At 46.9% G+C, this 21,756-nt stretch overlaps 1 protein-coding gene across 1 annotated transcript in view; it reads left to right on the top strand.

The window, feature by feature from the left end:
- Positions 1-387: 387 nt before the first annotated feature.
- The window catches only part of LOC139241455 (coiled-coil domain-containing protein R3HCC1L-like), a gene marked incomplete at its 3' end in the record, with an annotated part of 94,439 nt that continues 73,070 nt past the window's right edge, over positions 388-21,756 (top strand). The window contains exon 1 of the mRNA XM_070870015.1: positions 388-466. The remainder of the gene's footprint in view (positions 467-21,756) is intronic.

Genomic DNA, 21,756 nt, shown 5'->3' with positions numbered 1-21,756 from the left:
CTCTCGCCCCCACCTCCTCTCGCCCCCACCTCCTCTCGCCCCCACCTCCTCTCGCCCCCACCTCCTCTCGCCCCCACCTCCTCTCGCCCCCACCTCCTCTCGCCCCCACCTCCTCTCGCCCCCACCTCCTCTCGCCCCCACCTCCTCTCGCCCCCACCTCCTCTCTCCTCATCCCCACTCTCCCGTCCCGCCTCTCTCCCATCATCCCTCGCTGTCAGCAACACAGAGAGGCACTGACCGAGGCAGAGAGCGAGGCACTGACCGAGGCAGAGAGCGAGGCACTGACCGAGGCACTGACCGCGGCAGAGAGCGAGGCACTGACCTAGGCAGAGAGCGAGGCACTGACCTAGGCAGAGAGCGAGGCACTGACCGCGGCAGAGAGCGAGGCACTGACCGCGGCAGAGAGCGAGACACTTTGGGGGGGGCATCCCAGCATGCTGTTGGAGGGCTCCCGCTGCTGCAGTCGGTGAGTAGAAATCATTTTTTATTTATTGATTGATAATTTTTTAAAATTTTTTATTTTTTCAATTTTTTTGGATTATTTATTGGTTGGTTTATTGATTTATTTATCATTTATTATTGATGATGGCTCTTTATTTGTAAAAGTGAAGTGTTTATTGTTTGTAAACTCCGCCCCCCCCCCCCCCCAATCTCTCGTTCCCTACGCCTGATTTATCAGTGTCGGCAAGGTTTTTCTGAGTGTACAAAAATCTACACTTACTCCATTCTAAGTTAGTTTGGAGTAAGATTTCGCTGCTTAAACTTGCAAAACAGGCATAAGTGGCTGGACACGCCCCCTTTGAAAAAAAAATCTGTTCTAAAATGGAACTCTTCTTACTCACTAGAGCTGGAACAAACTAAATGCCGAGAATTGCAATTTCTAAGACGTTCCATTCTCAACTAATTGCTCCATAAAAATAGGAGCAACTCAGGCTGAAACTTGAGCCAAATAGGGGTAGAGCTGCAAAACACCAAAGGACAGAAAATGTTAGTGGGAGTTGTGTACAGACTACCAAACAGTAGGAGGGAGGTTGGGGATGGCATCAATCAGGAAATTAGGGACGCATGCAATAAGGGTACAGCAGTTATCATGGGTGACTTTAATCTGCATACTGTTTGGACCAACCAAACTGGTAGCAATGTGGTGGAGGAGGATTTCCTGGAGTGTATTAGGGATGGTTTTCTAGACGAATATGTCGAGGAACCCGCCATCCTAAACTGGGTCTTGTGTAAAGAGAGAGGATTAATTAGCAATCTGGTTGTGCGGGGGCCTCTTCGGGAAGAGTGACCATAATATGGTAGAACTCTTCATTAAGATGGAGAGTGACACAGTTAATTCAGAGACTAGGGTCCTAAACTTAAAGAACGGAAACTTCGACGGTATGAGAGGTGAATTGGCTAGGATAGACTGGAAAATGATACTTAAAGGGTTGACGGTGGATAGCCAATGGCAGTCATTTAAATATCACATGGATGAGCTACAACAATTTTACATCCCTGTGTGGCATAAGAATAAAAAAGGGAAGGTGGTTCAACCGTGGCTAACGAGGGAAATTAGGGATAGTGTTAAATCCAAGGAAGAGGCACATAAATTGGCCAGAAAAAGCAGCAAACCTGAGGACTGGGAGGAATTTAGAATTCAGCAGAGGAGGACTAAGGGTTTAATTAGGAGGGGGAAAATAGAGTTTGAGAGGAAGCTTGCAGGAAACATAAAAACTGACCGCAAAAGCTTTTATAGATATGTGAAGAGAAAAAGATTAGTGAAGACTAATGTAGGTCCCTTGCAGTCAGAATCTGGGAATTCATAATGGGGAACAAAGAAATGTCAGACCAATTGAACAAATACTTTGGTTCTGTCTTCACTAAGGAAGACACGAATAACCTCCCGAAAATACTAGGGGACCGAGAGTCTAGTGAGACGGGAGAACTGAGGGAAATCCTTATTAGTCAGGAAATGGTGTTAGGGAAATTGAAGAGACTGAAGGCCGCTAAATCCCCAGGGCCTGATAGTCTGCATCCCAAAGTACTTAAGGAAGTGGCCCTAGAAATAGTAGATGCATTGGTGATCATTTCCCAACATTCCGTGGATTCTGGTTCAGTTCCTATAGATTGGAGGATAGCTAATGTAACCCCACTTTTTAAAAAAGGAGGGAGAGAAAACAGGGAATTATGGACTGGTTAGCCTGACATCGGTGGTGGGAAAAATGCTGGAATCAATTATTAAAGATGAAATAGCAGCGCATTTGGAAAGCAGTGACAGGATTGGTCCAAGTCAGCGTGGATTTATGAAAGGGAAATCATGTTTGAAACATCTGGAGTTTTTTGAGGATGTGACTAGTAGAGTGGACAAGGGAGAACCGGTGAATGTTGTGTATTTGGACTTTCAAAAGGTTTTTGACAAGGTCCCACACAAAAGATTAGTGTGCAAAATTAAAGCACATGGTATTGGAGGTAATGTATTGATGTAGATAGAGAACTGGTTGGCAGACAGGAAGCAATGAGTGGGAATAAATGGGTCCTTTTCAGAATGGCAGGCAGTGACTAGTGGGGTACCGCAAGGTTCTGTGCTGGGACCCCAGCTATTTACAATATACATTAATGATTTGGACGAAGGAATTGAATGTAATATCTCCAAGTTTGCAGATGACACTAAGCTGGGTGGCAGTGTGAGCTGCGAGGAGGATGCTAGGAGGCTGCAGGGGGACTTGAACAGGTTAGGTGAATGGGCAAATGCATGGCAGATGCAGTATAATGTGGATAAGTGTGAGGTTATCCACTTTGGTGGCAAAAACACAAAGGCAGATTATTATCTGAATGGTGACAGATTAGTAAAAGGGGAGGTGCAACGATACCTGGGTGTCATGGTACATCAGTCATTGAAGGTAGACATGCAGGTACAGCAGGCAGTAAAGAAAGCAATTGGCATACTGGCCTTCATAGCGAGTGGATTTGAGTATATGAGCAGAGATGTCTTACTGCAGTTGTGCAGGGCCTTGGTGAGACCACACCTTGAGTATTGTGTGCAGCTTTGGTCTCCTAATCTGAGAAAGGACATTCTTGCCATTGAGGGAGTGCAGCGAAGGTTCACCAAACTGATTCCCGGGATGGCAGGACTGACATATGAAGAAAGGCTGGATCGACTCGGCTTATATTCACTGGAATTTAGAAGAATGAGAGGGGATCTCATAGAAACATAAAAAATTCTGATGGGATTGGATAGGTTAGATGCAGGAAGAATGTTCCTGATGTTGGGGAAGTCCAGAACCAGGGGTTACAGTCTAAGGATAAAGGGTAAGCCATTTAGGACTGAGATGAGGAGAAACTTCTTCACTCAGAGAATTGTGAACCTGTGTAATTCTCTCCCTCAGAAAGTTGTTGAGGCCAGTTCGTTAGATATATTCAGAAGGGAGTTAGATGTGGCCATTACAGCTAAAGGGATCAAGGGGTATGGAGAAAAAGCAGGAATGGAGTACTGAAGTTGCTTGATCAGCCATGATCATACTGAATGGCGGTGCAGGCTCGAAAGGCTTAATGGCCTACTCCTGCACCTACTTTCTATGTTTCTATGTTTAGTGCAGGAAGATGGAGTTGAGGTAGAAGATCAGCCATGATCTTATTGAATGGAGGTGCAGGCTCGAGGGGCCGAATGGCCTACTCCTGCTCCTAATTCGTATGAGCTTAAAATTGCTCCTCAGGTTCTGGAGCAAGCCTGGCGTGAAAATTTAGAAACATTCTGAGTTCCGCTCCCAGGATTACACAGGATGTGGCAGGTGAATAGTGTTAGATTATTGCAGGGTATAAATTCTGATGTAGGTTTGGCCAGCAACTAAATTAAAGAGGCTTTTGCATTATACACGTGCAGCCAACTCCACATACGGGCTCACCTGCCGTCTATAGGGGCGACGTGGGAACGTAAGAATATCGGAGCATGAGGAGGCCATTCAGCACCTCAGGCCTGTTAGTCATTCAGTTGGATCATGGCTCATCCACCTTGCCCTGGCACCACATCCTTTTACATCCTTGTCTGGCAGACTTGGGCTGAAGGCAGCAGAGACCTGCTTTTTGAACTGTTGCTGGATTCATTGGCTGTGCCTCTGCCGGTGTCTGAAAAATGGTGCCCGGTGGGAATGCAAACAAGGAAAGAGGCTGTGGGAAGTTCAGTAGAACAACTCATTCCCGAATTGAGACGTGCAAAGTAAAAGCACCAATCTAGTTCTGCAAAGAGAGAATTTTAGGAGCTCTGAGCAGAGAGCAAATTGCACTTTGTTTTGCCATCTCTCACTAACTCCTGGGGTTTCCTTGTAAAGAGCTTTGTGTGGCCATGGCCAGTAAAAGGTACCATTACTCCAGGAGAGCCAACTGCCAGCAGAAATATGGGGAGAAGGAATTTCATGGTAAAACCATGTCAGTGATGTGTTCACTGAACATGTCTGCAAACCAACTGTCTTGGCTGGACCCCTCCTCGTAGCCATCTCTTACACCAACAGTTGGTACTGTGCACGCCTGCAAATTGTGTTAAATGGCTGTTGTTCGTGCGATTGTCAGCCGTGGCTCAGTGGGTAGCACACTCGTCTCTGAGTCAGAAGGTTGTGGGTTCAAGTCCCACTCCAGAGACTTGAGCACATAAATCTAAGCTGACTCTCCCAGTACGGTGCTGAGGGAGTGCTGCACTGTCGGAGGTGCCATCTTTCGCAGGAGATGTTAAACCGAGGCCCCGTCTGTCCTCTCAGGTGGATGTAAAAGATCCCATGGCCCTATTTCGAAAAAGAGCAGGGGAGTTATCCCCTGTGTCCTGGGGCCAATATTTATCCCAAAATCAACATAACAAAAACAGATTATCTGGTCATTATCACGTTGCTGTTTGTGGGAGTTTGCTGTGCGCAAATTGGCTGCCGCGTTTCCCACATTACAACAGTGACTACAGTCTAAAAAGTACTTCATTGACTGTAAAGCGATTTGAGACGTCCGTTGTTCATGAAAGGTGCTATATAAATGTAAGTCTTTTTCAGTGACTGACCATTAACCAGTCTCGTAAAGGGTTATGGGAGCAGGCAGGGAAGTGGACTGAGCCCATGATTAGATCAGCCATGATCTTATTAAATGGCGCAGCAGGCTCGAGGGGCCAAATAGCCTACACCTGTTCCTATTTCTTATGTTCTTGTGTTCTATCAGTATTGTCCCTAGGACTTCAGGAATAGTTTGCATGTAAAATGTTCATACAATATTCAGTTGAACTATACCTCAACCAGGCCAACATCCTCAGCATTGAAGCACTGACCACACTTAATCGGCTCCGCTGGGCAGACACGAGACTCTCAAAGCAAGCGCTCTACTCGGAACTCCTTCACAGCAGAGGAAACGTTACAAGGACACCCTCAAGCCTCCTTGGTAAAGTGCAACAACCCCACCGACACCTGGGAGTCCCTGGCCAAAGACCACCCTAAGTGGAGGAAGTGCATCCTGGAGGGCGCTGAGCACCTCGAGTCTCATCGTCAAGAGCATGCAGAAATCAAGTGCAGACACCGGAAGGAGCGTGCAGCACATCTGTCCCACCCTCCCTTACCCTCAACGACTATCTGTCCCATCTGTGACAGGGACTGTGGCTCTTGTATTGGACTGTTCAGCCACCTAAGGACTCATTTTAAGAGTGGAAGCAAGTCTTTGTTGATTCTGAGGGACTGCCTATAATGATGATGATGACCGGGGGAGAGGGAGGCAGAATACCCAGCAGCACAATTCGAGTTTTTGTCTTTCCAAATTTGAGTTGTGCCTAGTGAGAGAACATTTTGAGCTCCAAACACAAAGGGGGAAGCTTTGATGTGATGGACTGGTCTTGTCACTATTGCTGGTAGTGGCTGGAGGGGGTGAATTAAGAGATCCCATTGGTCGTGCAAGAGCTGCTTTCATCCTGTTGTGCTGCCGTCGGCTTGCGAGGTGCGGGCGTCTCACGCTACCTTTGGCAGCGTCAAAGCAAGCCTGACAGATTTGCGAAGGCTGGCAACCAGCACGATCCACGGCCTTGGAGAATCTGGCAAGTTTACTCCGATATAAAAACAGAAAATGCTGGAAATACTCAGCAGGAATCAGGCAGCATCTGTGGAGAGAGAGAGAAATAGTTAACGTTTCAGGTCGATGACCTTTCGTCGGAACTGGGAAAAAGTTAGAGATGTAACAGGTTTTAAGCAAGTGCAGAGGCAGGGAAAGGAGGGTGGGGAGAAAAGAACAAAAAGGTTGGTCTTTACTTGTTCCATTACAATCTCCTTTCGCCTCGCACCATCTTCCATCTTGTCATTTAATCTCTCCTGCCTTCCATTCTATCACAGACCTTCCCTTTTGTTCTTTCCTCCCCTTCCCACGCCTCTACTTGCTTAAATCATCATCATCATTGGCAGTCTCTCGAAATCTAGGAAGACTTGCTTCCACTCCTGAAGTGATTCTTTGGTGGCTGAACAGTCCAATATGAGAGCCACAGAAGCTGTCACAGGTGGGACAGACATTCGCCGAGGGAAGGGGTCAGTAGGGCTGGTTTGCCGCACGCTCTTTCCGCTGCCTGCGCTTGACCTCTGCACGCTCTTGGTGTTGAGACTCGAGGTGCTCAGCGCCCTCCCGGATGCACTTCCTCTACTTAGGGCGGTCTTTGGCCAGAGACTCCCAGGTGTTAGTGGGGATGTCGCACTTTATCAGGGAGGCTTTGAGGGTGTCCTTGTAACGTTTCCTCTGCCCACCTTTGGCTCGTTTGCCATGGAGGAGTTCCAAGTAGAGCGCTTGCTTTGGGAGTCTCTTGTCTGGCATGCGAACTATGTGGCCTGCCCAGCAGAGCTGATCAAGTGTGGTCAGTGCTTCAATGCTGGGGATGTTAGCCTGGACGAGGACACTGATGTTGGTGCACCTGTCCTCCCAGGGGATTTGCAGGATCTTGCGGAGACATCGTTGGTGATATATCTCCAGCGACTTGAGGTGTCTTCTCTACATCGTCCATGCCTCTCATCCATACAGGAGGGCGGGTATTACTACAGCCCTGCAGACCATGAACTTGTTGGTAGATTTGAGGGCATGGTCTTCGAACACTTCGAAAACCTGTTGCATCGCAAACTATTTTCAGATCTGACGACAGGTCATCGACCTGAAACGTTAACTCTGTTTCTCTCTCCACAGATGCTGCCTGACCCGCTGAGTGTCTCCAGCATTTTCTGCTTTTATTTCAGATTTCTAACATCCGCAGTATTTTGTCTTTTATATTAAGTTTACTCTGATGTTTCTATGAGTTGTGCAAGGGCCCTGTGTTGAGACTTGGCTGCACTAAGACAGCAGTATCATCATCATCATAGGCAGTCCCTCGAAATCGAAGAAGACTTGCTTCCACGTAAAAATGAGTTCTCAGGTGATTGTACAGTCCAATACAGGAATTACAGTCTCTGTCACAGGTGGGACAGACAGTGTTTGAAGGAAAGGGTAGGTGGGGAGTCTGGTTTGCCGCATGCTTCTTCCATTGCCTATGCTTCATTTCTGCATGCTCTCGGCAACGAGATTCGAGGTGCTCAGCGCCCTCCCGGATGCTCTTCCTCCACTTAAGGCGGTCTTTGGCCAGGAACTCCCGGGTGTCGGTGGGGATGTTGCACTTTATCAAGGAGGCTTTGAGGGTGTCTTTGAAACGTTTCCTCTGCCCACCTGGGGCTTGCTTGCTGTGTAGGAGATCCGAGTAGAGCGCTTGCTTTGGTAGTCTTGTGTGAGGCATGCGAACCAAGTGGCCCGCCCAACAGAGCTGGTCGAGTGTGGTCAGTGCTTCGATGCTGGGGATGTTGGCCTGATCGAGAACACTAACGTTTGTGCGTCTGTCCTCCCAGGGAATTTGCAGGATCTTGCGGAGACATCGTTGGTGATATTTCTCCAGTGATTTGAGGTGTCTACTGCATATGGTCCATGTCTCTGAGTCATACAAGAGGGTGGGTATCACTACAGCCCTGTAGACCATAAGCTTGGTGCCAGATTTGAGGGCCTGATCTTCGAGCACTCTCTTCCTCAGGTGGCCGAAGGCTGTGCTGGTGTACTGGAGGCGGTGTTGAACCTCGTCGCCAGTGTCTGCCCTTGCTGATAATAGGCTCCCGAGGTATAGAAAGTGGTCCAAGTTGTCTAGGGCCGCGCCGTGGATCTTGATGACTGGGGGGCAGTGCTATGTGGCGGGGTCAGGTTGGTGAAGGATCTTTGTCTTACGGATGTTTAGTGTAAGGCCCATGCTTTCGTATTCCTCGATGAAGATGCTGACGATGACTTGGAGTTCAGCCTCTGAATACGCGCAGATGCAGGCGCCATCCGTGTACTGTAATTTGACAACAAAGGACCGGATGGTCTTGACTCTGGCCTGGAGGTAACGAAGGTTGAACAGGTTCCCACTGGTTCTATAGTTTAGTTCCACTCCAGCATGGAGCTTGTTGAGAGTGAGATGGAGCATTGCAGCGGGGTAGATCGAGAAGAGGGTTGGCGCGATGATGCAGCCCTGCTTGACTCCGGTCCGGACGTTGATTGGGTCTGTGGTGGATCCGTTGGTCAGGATCACGGCTTGCTTGTCGTCGTGGAGCAGGCGGAGGATGGCGACAAACTTTTGGGGCCAGCCGAAATGGAGGAGGACGCTCCATAGTCCCTCGCAGTTAACAGTGTCAAAGGCCTTTGTAAGGTCAGCAGTATAATCAAACCATGACATTCAAACAGAGAATAAAATAGTGTTAAAAATAAAACTCTGAACACTGGCTGCTGAGGGATGGTAGACATTTACCATGACGATCCCGCCATTATAGTGCACTTGCCTAAGTGTGGTGCTGTTTATTTTTTGCCTTGAGGTGTATTACCGATATGCCAACTATGCCGAGTGGCAACCCTGCTTAAGATTGTTTCAGCGGTCGTCTGCAGACTTTGCACCAATAGATCCTTCTTGCAAAAGTCTCTATTTAATGGGAAGCCACAGCGTTTGTTGTAGGATGTGTTAGACATTCACTCATTCAAGGACTGAGGCCATGTCCCAGCAATGCAGTAAGTGGAGGTTGAAAGTGTTTTGCCTTGACCTGCTGCTGATGTACTTTCGAGGTGCAAGGTTAATTCATTTTTATCGATAAAACTATAGATTAGTTGTAATTTAAGGAAACATTTGAGACTAAAATTATTCCGTATTGCTAGGAAGCTAGTTATTTGTGGGAATTTATTTTACTGGCATTGTACTAAAACGCTGCAAGTACCATGCAAAGGTTTTGTGTGTTTTTAAATCCCTTAATTATTGCCAGAATTTGAAAGGAATGGGGTGCAAAAGACAAGCTATTTTGAATCTACACTCACTCTAATGTTATTCATTCAGCTTTTTCACATTTCCTGCAAACTTGCTGGAGGAAGGTAACTGCAGCAGGACTGCAGTACATGGCTGTCGGAATTATTTATGAGCCCATAAAAATTGTATTGCAACATTAAATGAAATTTGTCATGAAACTGATGTAGGTGAAGCATTATGCAAAAGTGGGAATGCGGTGACCTTTTTTAACAGGAGCAAACCATGAATAAAGCACTATCTGGACACTGCAAAATCCCCCCCCCCCCTTTTTTTTGGGGCCAATTTTTCCCCAACCTTCCTAATTGCGTAAGCAACTGGTACCATAACCCGTTGACATTGTTCCTGTGCGAGCTGTGGCGGTGAGCGTTACTATGCTGTTTGACTGTGGGAGGCTTCACGGCAGAGCGGTACGCTGTCCTCAACTGATGGCTATGTGGAACTGCTTAAGGAGGGCTCACTGCTGGTGATCAGCAGCAGGAATCCTGCCTGATTGTCCCCTCAATTTGAGGGCACCGAGGCCAATTAAAGCAGCCCACCTGAGATCATCAACAGCTTGTGTTTGGGTTATATTTAGGCACTTCGCAGAAGCGTTACAAAACAAAATTTGACATGAAGCCACAAAGAGAAATTAGGACAGATAACCAAAAGCTTGGTCAAAGAGGTAGGTTTTAAGGAACGCCTTAAAAGAGGAGAGTGAGGCGGAGAGGTTTAGCAAGGGAATTCAAGAGCTTGGGGCCCAGGCAGTTGAAGGCACGGCCGCCAGTGGTGGTGCGATTGAAATCGAGGATGCACAAGAGACCAGAATTGGAGGAGCGCAGACATCATATTCAAAAAAGGAGGCAGACAAAAAGCAGGAAACTATAGACCAGTTAGCTTAACATCTGTGGTTGGGAAAATGTTGGAATCCATTATTAAAGAAGCAATAACATGACAGTTGGAAAAGCAAAATTTGGTCAGGCAAAGTCAGCATGGATTTATGAAGGGGAAGTCATGTTTGACAAATTTGTTGGAATTCTTTGAGGATGTAACGAACAGGGTGGATAAAGGGGAACCAGTGGATGTGGTGTATTTGGTCTTCCAGAAAGCATTTGACAAGGTGCCACACAAAAGGGTACTGCTCAAGATAAAAGTTCACAAGGTTAGGGGTAATATATTAGCATGGATAGAAGATTGGCTGACAAACAGAATCGAGATAAATGGTTCATTCTCTGGTTGGCAATCAGTAACAAGCAGGGTGCCACAGGGCTCAGTGCTGGGACCCCAACCATTTACAATCTATATTAACAACTTGGAAGTGGGGACTGAGTGTAACCTAGCCAAGTTTGCTGATGATACAAAGATGGGAGGAAGGGCAATGTGTGAGGAGGACATAAAGAGGCTGCAGGAGGACATAGATAGGCTAAGTGAATGGGCAAGAATTTGGCAAGATGATGTTGGAAAGTGTGAGGTCATGCACTTTGGCAGAAAAAAATCAAAGAGCAAGTTATTATTTAAATGGAGAAAGATTGCATTGTGCTGCAGTACAGCGGGACCTGGGGGTACTTGAGCATGAAACATAAAAGGTTAGTATGCAGGTACAGCAAGTGATCAGGAAGGCCAATGGAATCTTGGCCTTTATTGCAAAGGGGATGGAGTATAAAAGCAGGGAAGTTTTACTACAGTTATACAGGGTATTGGTGAGGCCACACCTGGAATATTGCATGCAGTTTTGGCTTCCATATTTACTTGCTGTGGAGGCAGTTCAGAGAAGGTTCACTAGGTTGATCCCGGGGATGAGGGGGTTGAGTTATGAGGAAAGGTTGAGTAGGTTGGGCCTTTACTTATTGGAATTCAGAAGAATGAGAGGTATGTAAATATATAAGATTATGAGGGGGCTTGACAAGGTGGATGCAGAGAGGCTGTTTCCACTGGTGGGGGAGACTAGAACTAGAGGGCATGATCTTAGAATAAGGGGCTGCCCATTTAGAACTGAGATGAGGAGAAATTTCTTCTAACAAGAGGGGGAAATATGAATAAAGTAACACCAGAAAGACATTGGTTTGCACTGTCCATATCGTCATCTCTGAAACAAGCTGGCGTATTATTCTTTGGTGGAATGAGCTCCGTCTTTGGGAGTATTTTTCAAATCCCTTGTGAGGACAGACGCACCAATGTTAGCGTCCTCGACCAGGCCAACATCCACAGCATTGAAGCACTGACCACACTTGATCAGCCCCGTTGGGCAGGCCACATTGTTCGCATGCCAGACACGAGAGTCCCAGAGCAAGCGCTCTACTCGGAACTCCTTCACGCAAACAAGCCAAAGGAAACATTTCAAGGACACCCTCAAAGCCTCCCTGATAAAATGCAACATCCCCACCGACACCTGGAAATCCCTGGCCAAAGACCGCCCTAAGTGGAGGAAGTTCATCCGGGAGGGCGCTGAACAGCTCGAGTCTCGTCGCCGAGAGCATGCAGAAATCAAGCGCAGGCAGCAAACCTGTTCCACCCATCCTTTCCCTCAACGACTATCTGACCCACCTGTGACAGAGACTGTAATTCCCGTGTTGGACTGTTCAGTCACCTAAGGACTCATGTTTAGAGTGGAAGCAAGTCTTCCTCGATTCCGAGGGACTACCTATGATGATGATTAATGATTTTCAAAGCCAGTATCTTAGCTATTGAACCAGTTCTCCTGAAGTTAGCAGGACCTTAGTTGGAGAAATGGCTTGGCATCAAAGAAGGTTACTGGCAGGGTCCTTCATGTCGTATATACTTTAGACACTAATTGTTAGATAAATAATCGGGACATATGGAACAACGTGACGTACTGCCTGCCTCTCGAGGGGGATGCGCTATTGTCAGACCTGCTGCAGTTTTTGAGTGTACTAGCGGAGAGCTGGGTTGGAGGTTTCTGTGGTGATGTCAGGTGATATAGTAACAAATCCTCCAACAGCGAGGATGGAAAAGCTGAAAGGAATACCAAATCGCTGCACTTTTTAGAGCTGAATGGTTTTAATTATCTAATCACTCAGGACCTTAATGTGATAGGATTTTTATGATTCTTTTTCTATAAACTGCAAACCCAATAATGCAAATCCTCCTGCTTGGAAGGTTTTGCATCTTATTGAATCCTCCCTTTTAAGTTATATTCCAGTTTTCTAGGCACCCGCAGTCGTTTTGATACCATACAGTTGGTCCGCAACAGAAAGTTAAATGGCGTTTCATTTTCTTGGCAACTAATAATCAAATTTCAGAGGAATTAATTTAAATGTTTGTAATAATTATTGACCATGCAGCTTTAAAAAAATTTTGCATGCACTTAAGTCAAGGCTCACAGTGCAGGACACGAGCAAGGTAACAAAAAATAGAAAAGGTGAGCTAACTCCAGAAGTTAGAGTGCTTGGGTTTTAGGCTACATTCATCATCACTTTTTTTTGTATTGTCGCAATCAAATGTTTACTAAAACCCTGAGATGTGAAACTATCTTTCAGTAGGCTCTCTCACACTGGACTAAATTCTCAGAGTGCAGTAAAAATCCTGCTCTCAAAACTTGCATAAAAGCATAAGAATTAGGAGCAGGAGTCGGCCATTCGGCCCATCGAGCCTGCTCCACTATTCAGTAAGATCACAGCTGATCTTCTACCTCAACTCCACTTTCCTGCACTTGATTCCCTTAATATCAAAAACTCTGTCAATCTCTGTCTTGAATATGCTCAACGACTGAGCATCCACAGCCCTCTGGGGCAGAGTATTCCAAAGATTCACCACCCTCTTAATGAAGGAATTTTGCCTCATCTCAGTCCTAAACAGCTGACCTCTTATTCTGAGACTGTGACCCTTGGTTCTAGACTCCGCAGTCAGGGGAAACATCCTCCCTGCATCTATCCTGTCAAGCCCTGTAAGAATTTTGTAGGTGATCATCTCTCATTTAACTTCTGAACTCTAGAGAATATAGGCCTAGTCTGTTCAGTCTCTCTTGTAAGACTGTAGGTGGGGGGAGGCGAAGAGCAATGTTCCCATTAATCTTTTTTTGGGGTGCGCAGGCTCCTTTTAAGGGGCTACGCGGCCCATTCAGAATACCGCGCTCTGTGCAGTTGTTCCCCTTTAAGAGCAGGCTGCCCGGGATCTCCAAAGCGCTGCTCGGCCACGCAGCTTAAAGGGACCATCGGCCGAGAGGGAAATCATTCCACAGTTTTGAGATCCTGGTAAAGAAGGAGTTAAGAGTAGGAAATGGCATGATGAATCTCGACTGCAGCACAGGTGGGAGACAGATAGAGGGAAGAGTGTGTTTGAAGGTTAGGGCAGAGGAGGAGATTTCACAAGAGCAATAACCAGAGTCATATTGATGAAATTGTGGTATTTTGGGATTAGCTGTTTTGATCCAAAGGAGCGTGGTATAAAGTGCCTGGCAAGCATTTTTAATTTCACACGTGCAAAGTCATGCTGTGCATTGACTACGGACTTGCTCGTGCTTTCTCTCTGGCCTATGCATCAGCTGTGCCCCAAGCTTCCACCAGTTTTGCTCTGAATTAGGAAGTAGACATGGGCAGCCTGGGAATTACTGAACAAAGTGGATTCCTTCCGTCACGCCCTGTGGTGAATTCCCTGCCCTGCAGGAGGCACTGCTCCGTTGTTGGCCACGCAAGATCCACGTCTCAATCATGTGGGAATTTGAGGAGCTAGCTCTTGTCCCACTGCTCTGTGGCGACACCTTTCGTTTGCTATTAAGCGTTATAATTGTATTTTTTTTTAAAGTTTGTACAGAATCCTTGTAGTTCCACTATCAAAACCTGATAACCTCCTGTTCAATTAAAAAGCGCACAGGCTGCACCTTCCAGGGGTTCCGACACGAGCTGAAAGCTGCCTATTTTCAGTTTTCTGTCATTTTCAGCACAAGGTTTGGAGATTCAAACTCTGCCCAAACTGCGATTGCCTCGGCCCACAGCTGTGGGAAGTGCTGGCCGCCAAACCAAAGGAGTACAGGCTGCTCTTAATTCAAGGTCGCTCCATTCAAGTTCTGATGAGTCCATTTTGTTTTAGCGCAGAAATCTGAACTATCTGTAGACCAATACAGGTACATAGGCTCTGAAACAGACTGCCCACACAGAAATGTCTGGTCTGTAAATGTTTTGCAAGAATTTGTTGAGAATCTTTTTTTTATGTATGACGTGTGTGTATGTGACATAAGATAGGTCTTGTCTTTCTGAATTCTCATACAGAACTTTGTTCGGTTCAGTAATTCTACTGTTTGTCAAAGAAAGGAAGAACTTACATTTCTATAGCACTTTTCACGAACTCTGGATGTCGCAAAGCACTTTATAGGCAGTTAAGCACTTTTTTAAAAGGTGTTCTCACTGATGTAATGTAGAAAATTGTGATTGATGTCTATAGAGTTATGTCTAAGTGGTTATCATCTTCCGAATGTTCTGCCACAGTCAGAGTTCCCCCACTTCCTGATCACCATTAAATTTGAAAGGGTAGAATATTATGAGAAGAGATTGAATAGACTAGGCCTAAATTCTCTAGATTTTAGAAGAATGAGAGGTGATCTCATTGAAATATGCAGAGCTTGACAGGGTAGATGCAGGGAGGATGTTTCCCCTGGGCTGGGTAGTCTAGAACCAGAGGTCAGTCTCAGGATAAGGGGTCGGCCATTTAGGACTGAGATGAGGAGAAATTTCTTCACTCAGAAGGTGTTGAATCTTTGGAATTCTCTACCCCAGAGGGCTGTGGAGGCTCAGTTGTTGAGTATATTCAAGACCGAGATCGATAGATTTTTGGATATTAAGGGAATCAAGGGATATGGGGATAGTGCAGGAAAGTGGAGTTGAGGTCAGCCATGATCTTATTGAATGGCGGAGCAGGCTCGAGGGGCTGAATGACCTACTCCTAATTCTTATGTTATTATTTATCACTCCATCTCATTATTACCCTTCATTAATAAACTGAAATGCCCATCTCATTTTTTTAAAATCGATCCCAACCCAAACGGAATTTGTTCTGGCAGCCCACCCACAGGTTTGTCCCACCTGTCAGACTCCCATTCTCCTACCTTAGTGTCAGGTAAACCTTCTTTGTCTCTGGCCGACTCCTCTTTTTTTCTTAATCAGTGTTGGGCTTGCTGCCTATAATACAACACACAAAATCATGGAAACACTCAGCAGGCCAGGCAGCAACTGCAGAGAGAGAAACAGAGTTAACGTTTCCAGCATTTTCTGTTTGTGGTTCAGATTTCCAACCTTCGCAGTATTTTGCCTTTGTATTAGTTGTTGTGCCCGACCTGACTCTCAACACATCTGCCTTCTACCCACTGGCTCTCTGACTATCATCATCATAGGCAGTCCCTTGAAATCGAGGAAGACTTGCTTCCACTCTAAAAGTGAGTTCTCAGGTACAGTCCAATATGGGAATTACAGTCTCTGTCATAGGTGGGACAGACAGTGGTTGAAGGAAAGGGTGGGTGAGAGTCTGGTTTGCCGCATCCTTCTTCCGCTGCCTGCGCTTGCTTTCTGCATGCTTTCGGTGACGAGATTCGAGGTGCTCAGCGCCCTCCCGGATGCACTTCCTCCACTTAGGGCGATCTTTGGCCAGGGGTTCCCAGGTGTCAGTGGGGATGTTGCATTTTTATCAAGCAGGCTTTGAGGGTGTCCTTGAAACGTTTCCTCTGCCCACCTGGTGCTCCGCTTGCCATGTAGGAGCATCGAAGCACTGACCACACTCGACCAGCTCCGTTGCACGCCTGACACAAGACTCCCAAAGCAAGTGCTCTCTGACTGGCATGACTGGAACTGAGGACAAGATCAAAGCATGTCTACTAGAGTGTATACTGTTTATCCTTAGAATCTCTCCTCTTGGACTGTGCCTCTTGGATTCCTTCCTTTTCCTACTTGGTGTTTGGCTTATTCCTTTGTGTTAAGCGCAACAAGTCATTATTTTTACGAATGCTCTACAAATACAGTCTACTCATCTTGTTTGAAAGTTGTTTAACTTGAATTATCTATTAATTCAAATTGGAATTGTGCAAATAGAACACCTTCTCTGTTGGTTCATTAAATTGTCTAGTTCAAACTACTGCATAACTAGAATTATTCGGAGCACAAAAAAAAAACAACTTTGTGTTAACAGGAGCAGATAGCCTCGGGTAGATTTTACTGGTCCTGTGTATTGGAGCGCCTGGGCACAGCACATAGACATGGATGAGAGGCCTAGATAGAGTGGATAGGAAGTGTTAAGTATTGAATAAAGAGTCTGGCCAGATACTGTGAGCTCAAAGTAAAGTGTGATCGTAGTCTTTTATTACAGGTCTTCAGAGTCCCTCTCCAGCCTGTGAGGCTTCCTCATGTACAGGTGCTCCCAAGGGATTGTGGGATCCCTTGAGACTCCAGGGGATGAGCCCTCTGGTGGTTAAACAAGGTATTTACAGATTTACATATATAACAACACTCCGCGCCCCCCTCGCCCGCCCAAAGTCAGTAGTGTAACTATTTACAATGTGAGTCGATCTGGGGCTTTCCCTGGTTGATCGTCTCGGTGCAAATGCTGGTTTTGGTGAGTCATTTGTTGGGCCCTCAATGGGCTGCTGTGCAGCTAGCCATGCTGGGCTGCTTGGCATGGTGAGTCCTGCTGGGCTGCTGTGGATGATGGGTTCTGCTTCGTGGTTAACCGCTGGGTCGGTTGCCACTGGTGTGTGCATTGGAGGGTCAAAAAAGGTAGAGTCTATTGTGGGTTGTTCTGGATAGTCCGTAAATCTGAGTTTGGTTTGGTCCAAATGTTTCCTGTAGGTGAGTACGTTTGAAAGTTTGACCACAAACACGCTACTCCCCTCTTTGACCACGACAGTGCCGGGGAGCCACTTGGGACCTTGTCCATAGTTCAACACAAATACAGGATCATTAATCTCAATTTCACGTGACACATTTGCGTGATCATGATACGTAGTTTGTTGAAGCTGCCTGCTCTCTACCTGTTCGTGTAGATCAGGGTGGACTAACAAGAGCCTTGTCTTAAGTGCCCTTTTCATGAGCAGTTCAGCAGGTGGGATCCCAGTGAGCGAGTGGGGTCTTGTGCGGTAACTGAGCAGGACTCGGGATAGGCGAGTCTGCAGTGAGCCTTCAGTTACCCTCTTCAAGCTCTGCTTGACTGTTTGCACTGCTCTCTCTGCCTGACCATTGGATGCTGGTTTAAACGGGGCAGATGTGACATGTTTGATCCCATTACGGGTCATGAACTCTTTGAACTCGGCACTGGTAAAACATGGCCCGTTGTCGCTCACCAGGACATCGGGTAGCCGTGCATGGCAAACATGGCCCGCAGGCTTTCAGTGGTGGCAGCGGACGTGCTTGCTGACATTATCTCACATTCAATCCATTTGGAGTACGCATCCACAACCACTAGGAACATTTCTCCCAAGAACGGGCCTGCATAGTCGACATGGACCCTAGACCACGGTTTGGAGGGCTAAGACCATAAACTTAGTGATGCCTCCCTGGGTGCATTGCTTAACTGTGAACATGTATTACATTTGTGCACGCAGGACTCTAAGTCTGCATCAGTACCGGGTCACCACACATGGATCTGGCTATCGCTTTCATCATTACAATGCCTGGGTGGGTATTGTGGAGATCACAAATAAAAGTTTCCCTGCCCTTTTTGGGTACGACTATCCAATTACTCCACAGAAGGCAGTCTGCCTGTATAGACATTTCATCTTTGCGCCGCTGGTACGGCTTTATTTCTTCCTGCATTTCTAACGGGACACTGGACCAACTCCCGTCGAGCACACAGTTTTTTTACGAAGGACAGTAAGGGGTCCTGGTTCGTCCAGGTTCTAATCTGTTGGGCGGTAACAGGTGATTGCTCACTCTCGAATGCTTCCATTACCATGACTAAATCTGTGGGCTGTGCCATCTCCACCCCCCGTGGTGGGCAATGGCAGCCTACTGAGAGCATTGGCACAGTTTTCTGTGCCTAGCCTGTGGCGGATGGCGTAATTGTATGCGAACAATGTGAGCGCCCATCTCTGGATGCAGACTGATGCATTCGTATTTATCCCCTTTCAGAAAAAAGGGATATCAGTGGCTTATGGTCGGTTTCCAATTCAAATTTGAGCCCGAACAGATATTGGTGCATTTTCTTTACCCCATAAACACATGCTAACGCTTCTTTTTCGATCATGCTGTAGACCCCTCTCGGCCTTAGACAGACTTCTGGATGCATAAGCAACCGGTTGCAATTTCCCAGATTCATGAGCTTGTTGCAATACACACCCGACACCGTATGACGACGCATCACATGCTAGTCCCAACGCTTACATGGATCATACAGCACAAGCAATTTGTTTGAGCATAACAGTTTTCTAGCTTTTACAAAGGCATATTCTTGGTTTTTAACCCCATACCCATTCGTCTCCCTTACGCAGTAAAGCATGTAGTGGTTCTAACAGTGTGCTAAGACTCGGTAAAAAGTTACCAAAGTAGTTCAGGAGTCTCAGAAACGACTGCAGCTCCGTCACGTTCTGTGGTCTCGGTGCATTCTTGATTGCCTCCGTCTTCGAATCGATGGGCCTGATGCCATCCGACGAGATTCTTCTCCCCAGGAACTCCACTTCAGGCGCCAAGAAAACGCACTTCGAGCATTTTAACCTGAGCCCCATGCGATTGAGCCGACTAAGAACCTCCTCCAGGTTCTGCAGATGCTCGATTGTATCCCGACCTGTGACCAAGATGTCGTCCTGGAAAACCACGGTGCGCGGAACTGACTTCAGCAAGTTTTCCATGTTTCTCTGGAATATCGCCGCAGCTGATCGAATCCCAAATGTTCAGCTGTTGTAAATGAAGAGACCTTTGTGCGTGTTGATGCAGTTGAGGCCCTTCGATGATTCCTCCAGCTCCTGCGACATGTAGACCGAGGTCAAATCCAGCTTCGTGAACATCTTTCCTCCCGCTAGCATTGCAAAAAGGTCGTCTGCCTTTGGTAGCGGGTATTGATCCTGCAGCAAGAAACGATTGATAGTTACTTTGTAATCATCACAGATTCTGACGGTGGCGTCTCCCTTGAGGACTGGAACAAATGGACTGGCCCACTCGTTGAATTCGATCGGCGAAATGATGCCCTCTCGTTGCAGCCGGTCCAGCTCGATCTCCACCCTCTCATCATGTACGGTACTGCTCTCGCCTTGTGATGGATGGGTCGCGCCCCCGGAATCAGGTGGATCTGCACGTTTGCTCCTTGGAACTTCCCGATGCCTGGTTCGAACAGCGCGGGGAACTTGTTTAGGACCTGGGCACATGAAGTGTCGTCGACGGATGAGAACGCTCGGATGTCGTCCCAGTTCCAGCATATCTTCCCCAGCCAGCTCCTGCCGAGCAGCGTGGGGCCATCGCCCTCAACACCCAGAGTGGTAACTTGTGCACCGCTCCATCGTAGGAGACCTTTACGATAGCACTGCCGATTACAGGAATCAGTTCCTTTGTGTATGTTTTAGTTTAGTGCGAATGGGTGTCAGGACTGGCCTTTGAAGTCTTGCTGCACCACAATTTATCAAAAGTCTTTTTGCTCATAATGGACGGCTCGTGCCCGTGTCCAGCTCCATTGACACCGGGAGTCCATTTAATTCAACCTTCAGCATTATCGGGGACACTTTGTGGTAAATGTGTGCACCCCATATACCTCTGCCTCCTCGGTCTGAGGCTCTGGTTCATCGTGATCCACCGTGGATCTGTCCTCCTCGGCAACATGGTGGTTTGCAGGATTAGTAGGGTTTGCAGCTCGCCTGCACATTCGTTGGAGATGTCCTATTGTTCCACAGCCCTTGCAAATGTATCCTTTGAAGCGGCATGAATGGAAACGATGATCATCGCAGCGCCAACAAGGTGTTAATTGCCTTGCATTCATCACCCTTGATGCTGGACTCTGAGACATCTGCGGACGTGCAGCTGCAGGCATGTGAGGCCTGCCCTATACGTTACGATTCGAAAACAACATTACTTTGTTCACAGTACTTGTAGCAGCACTCATGTGCTGAGAGATTTGTTTGGTATTGTCACTGGTGGCGATGAACGCCTGGGCTATCGCTATGGCTTTACTCAAGGTTGGGGTCTCTACAGTCAAAAGTTTGCGAAGTATTACTTCATGGCCAATGCCAAGTACAAAAAAGTCTCTGAGCATGTGCTCCAAGTGTCCTTCAAATTCGCAATGTCCTGCAAGGCATCTTAGCTTGGCAACGTAGCTCGCTACTTCCTGGCTTTCAGACCTCTTGTACGTGTAGAACCGGTACCTCGCCATCAGAATGCTTTCCTTCAGATTTAGATGCTCCCGACCAGTGTGCACAAATCATCTCTGTGGGTTTCGCTGGAGCAAGCAGATTTTTCATGAGGCCATATGTTGGTGCGCCGCAAACGGTGAGGAGGATCACCCTTCGTTTGGCAGCGCTCTCTTCCATCTAGCTCGTTGGCTACGAAGTATTGGTCGAGTCGCTCCACGAAGGTTTGCCAATCATCTCCCTCCGAAAATTTCTCCAGGATGCCCACTGTTCTCCGCATCGTTGCGGTGACGTTCGTCATGTATATCTCATCGCCAATTAAGTATTGGATAAAGATTCTGGCCAGATACTGTGAGCTCAAAGTAAAGTGTGACCATAGTCCTTTATTACAGGTCTCCAGAGTTCCTCTCCAGCCTGTGAAGCTTCCTTATGTACAGGTGCTCCCAAGGGATTGCGGGATCCCTTGGGATTCCAGGGGATGAGGCTTTGGTGGTTAAACAAAGGTATTTACAGTTTTACACATATAACAGGAAGGACCTATTTCCCTTAGCAGAGAGGTGGCATAGATTTAAAATAGTTGGTAGAAGGAATAGAGGGGAAATGAGGAATAACAATTTCACCCAGAGGGTGGGCGGGGGTCTGGAACTCACTGCCTGAAAGGGTGGTAGAAGCAGAAACCCTCACCACATTAAAAAAAGTATTTGGATGTGCACTTGAAGTGCCCTGACTTACAGGGCTACGGACCGAGAGCTGGAAGATGGGATTAGTTCAACCGGCATGGACACGATGGGCCTAATGGCCTCCTCCTGTGTCGTTATTTTTCTATGATTCCACGATAGATCAGACAAGGATAGCATTCCTTCTGTGTATTTACTAGAATGGTTCCAGGGATGAGGGAATACAGTCACGTGGAGAGATGAGAGCTGCTGGGGTTGTTCTCCTTAGAGCAGAGAAGGCTAAGAGGAGATTTGATATCATGAAGGATTTAGACAGAGTAAATAAAGAGAAACTGTTCCCGTTGTCGGAAGGGTCGATAACCAGAGAGCACAGATTTAAGGTGATTGACAAAAGAACCAGAGGCGACATGAGGAAAAACTTTTTTACGCAAGGAGTGGTCAGGATTTGGAATGCACTGCCTGATAGGGCGGTGGAAACAGATTCAATAGCCTTCAAAAGGGAATTGGATAAACAGTTGAAGGAG

This window comes from Pristiophorus japonicus, unplaced genomic scaffold (assembly GCF_044704955.1).
Source record: "Pristiophorus japonicus isolate sPriJap1 unplaced genomic scaffold, sPriJap1.hap1 HAP1_SCAFFOLD_1086, whole genome shotgun sequence".
Classification (NCBI taxonomy): domain Eukaryota; kingdom Metazoa; phylum Chordata; class Chondrichthyes; family Pristiophoridae; genus Pristiophorus; species Pristiophorus japonicus.
Note: the sequence above shows the minus strand (reverse complement) of the source record. Positions and strands in the feature narration are given on the sequence as shown.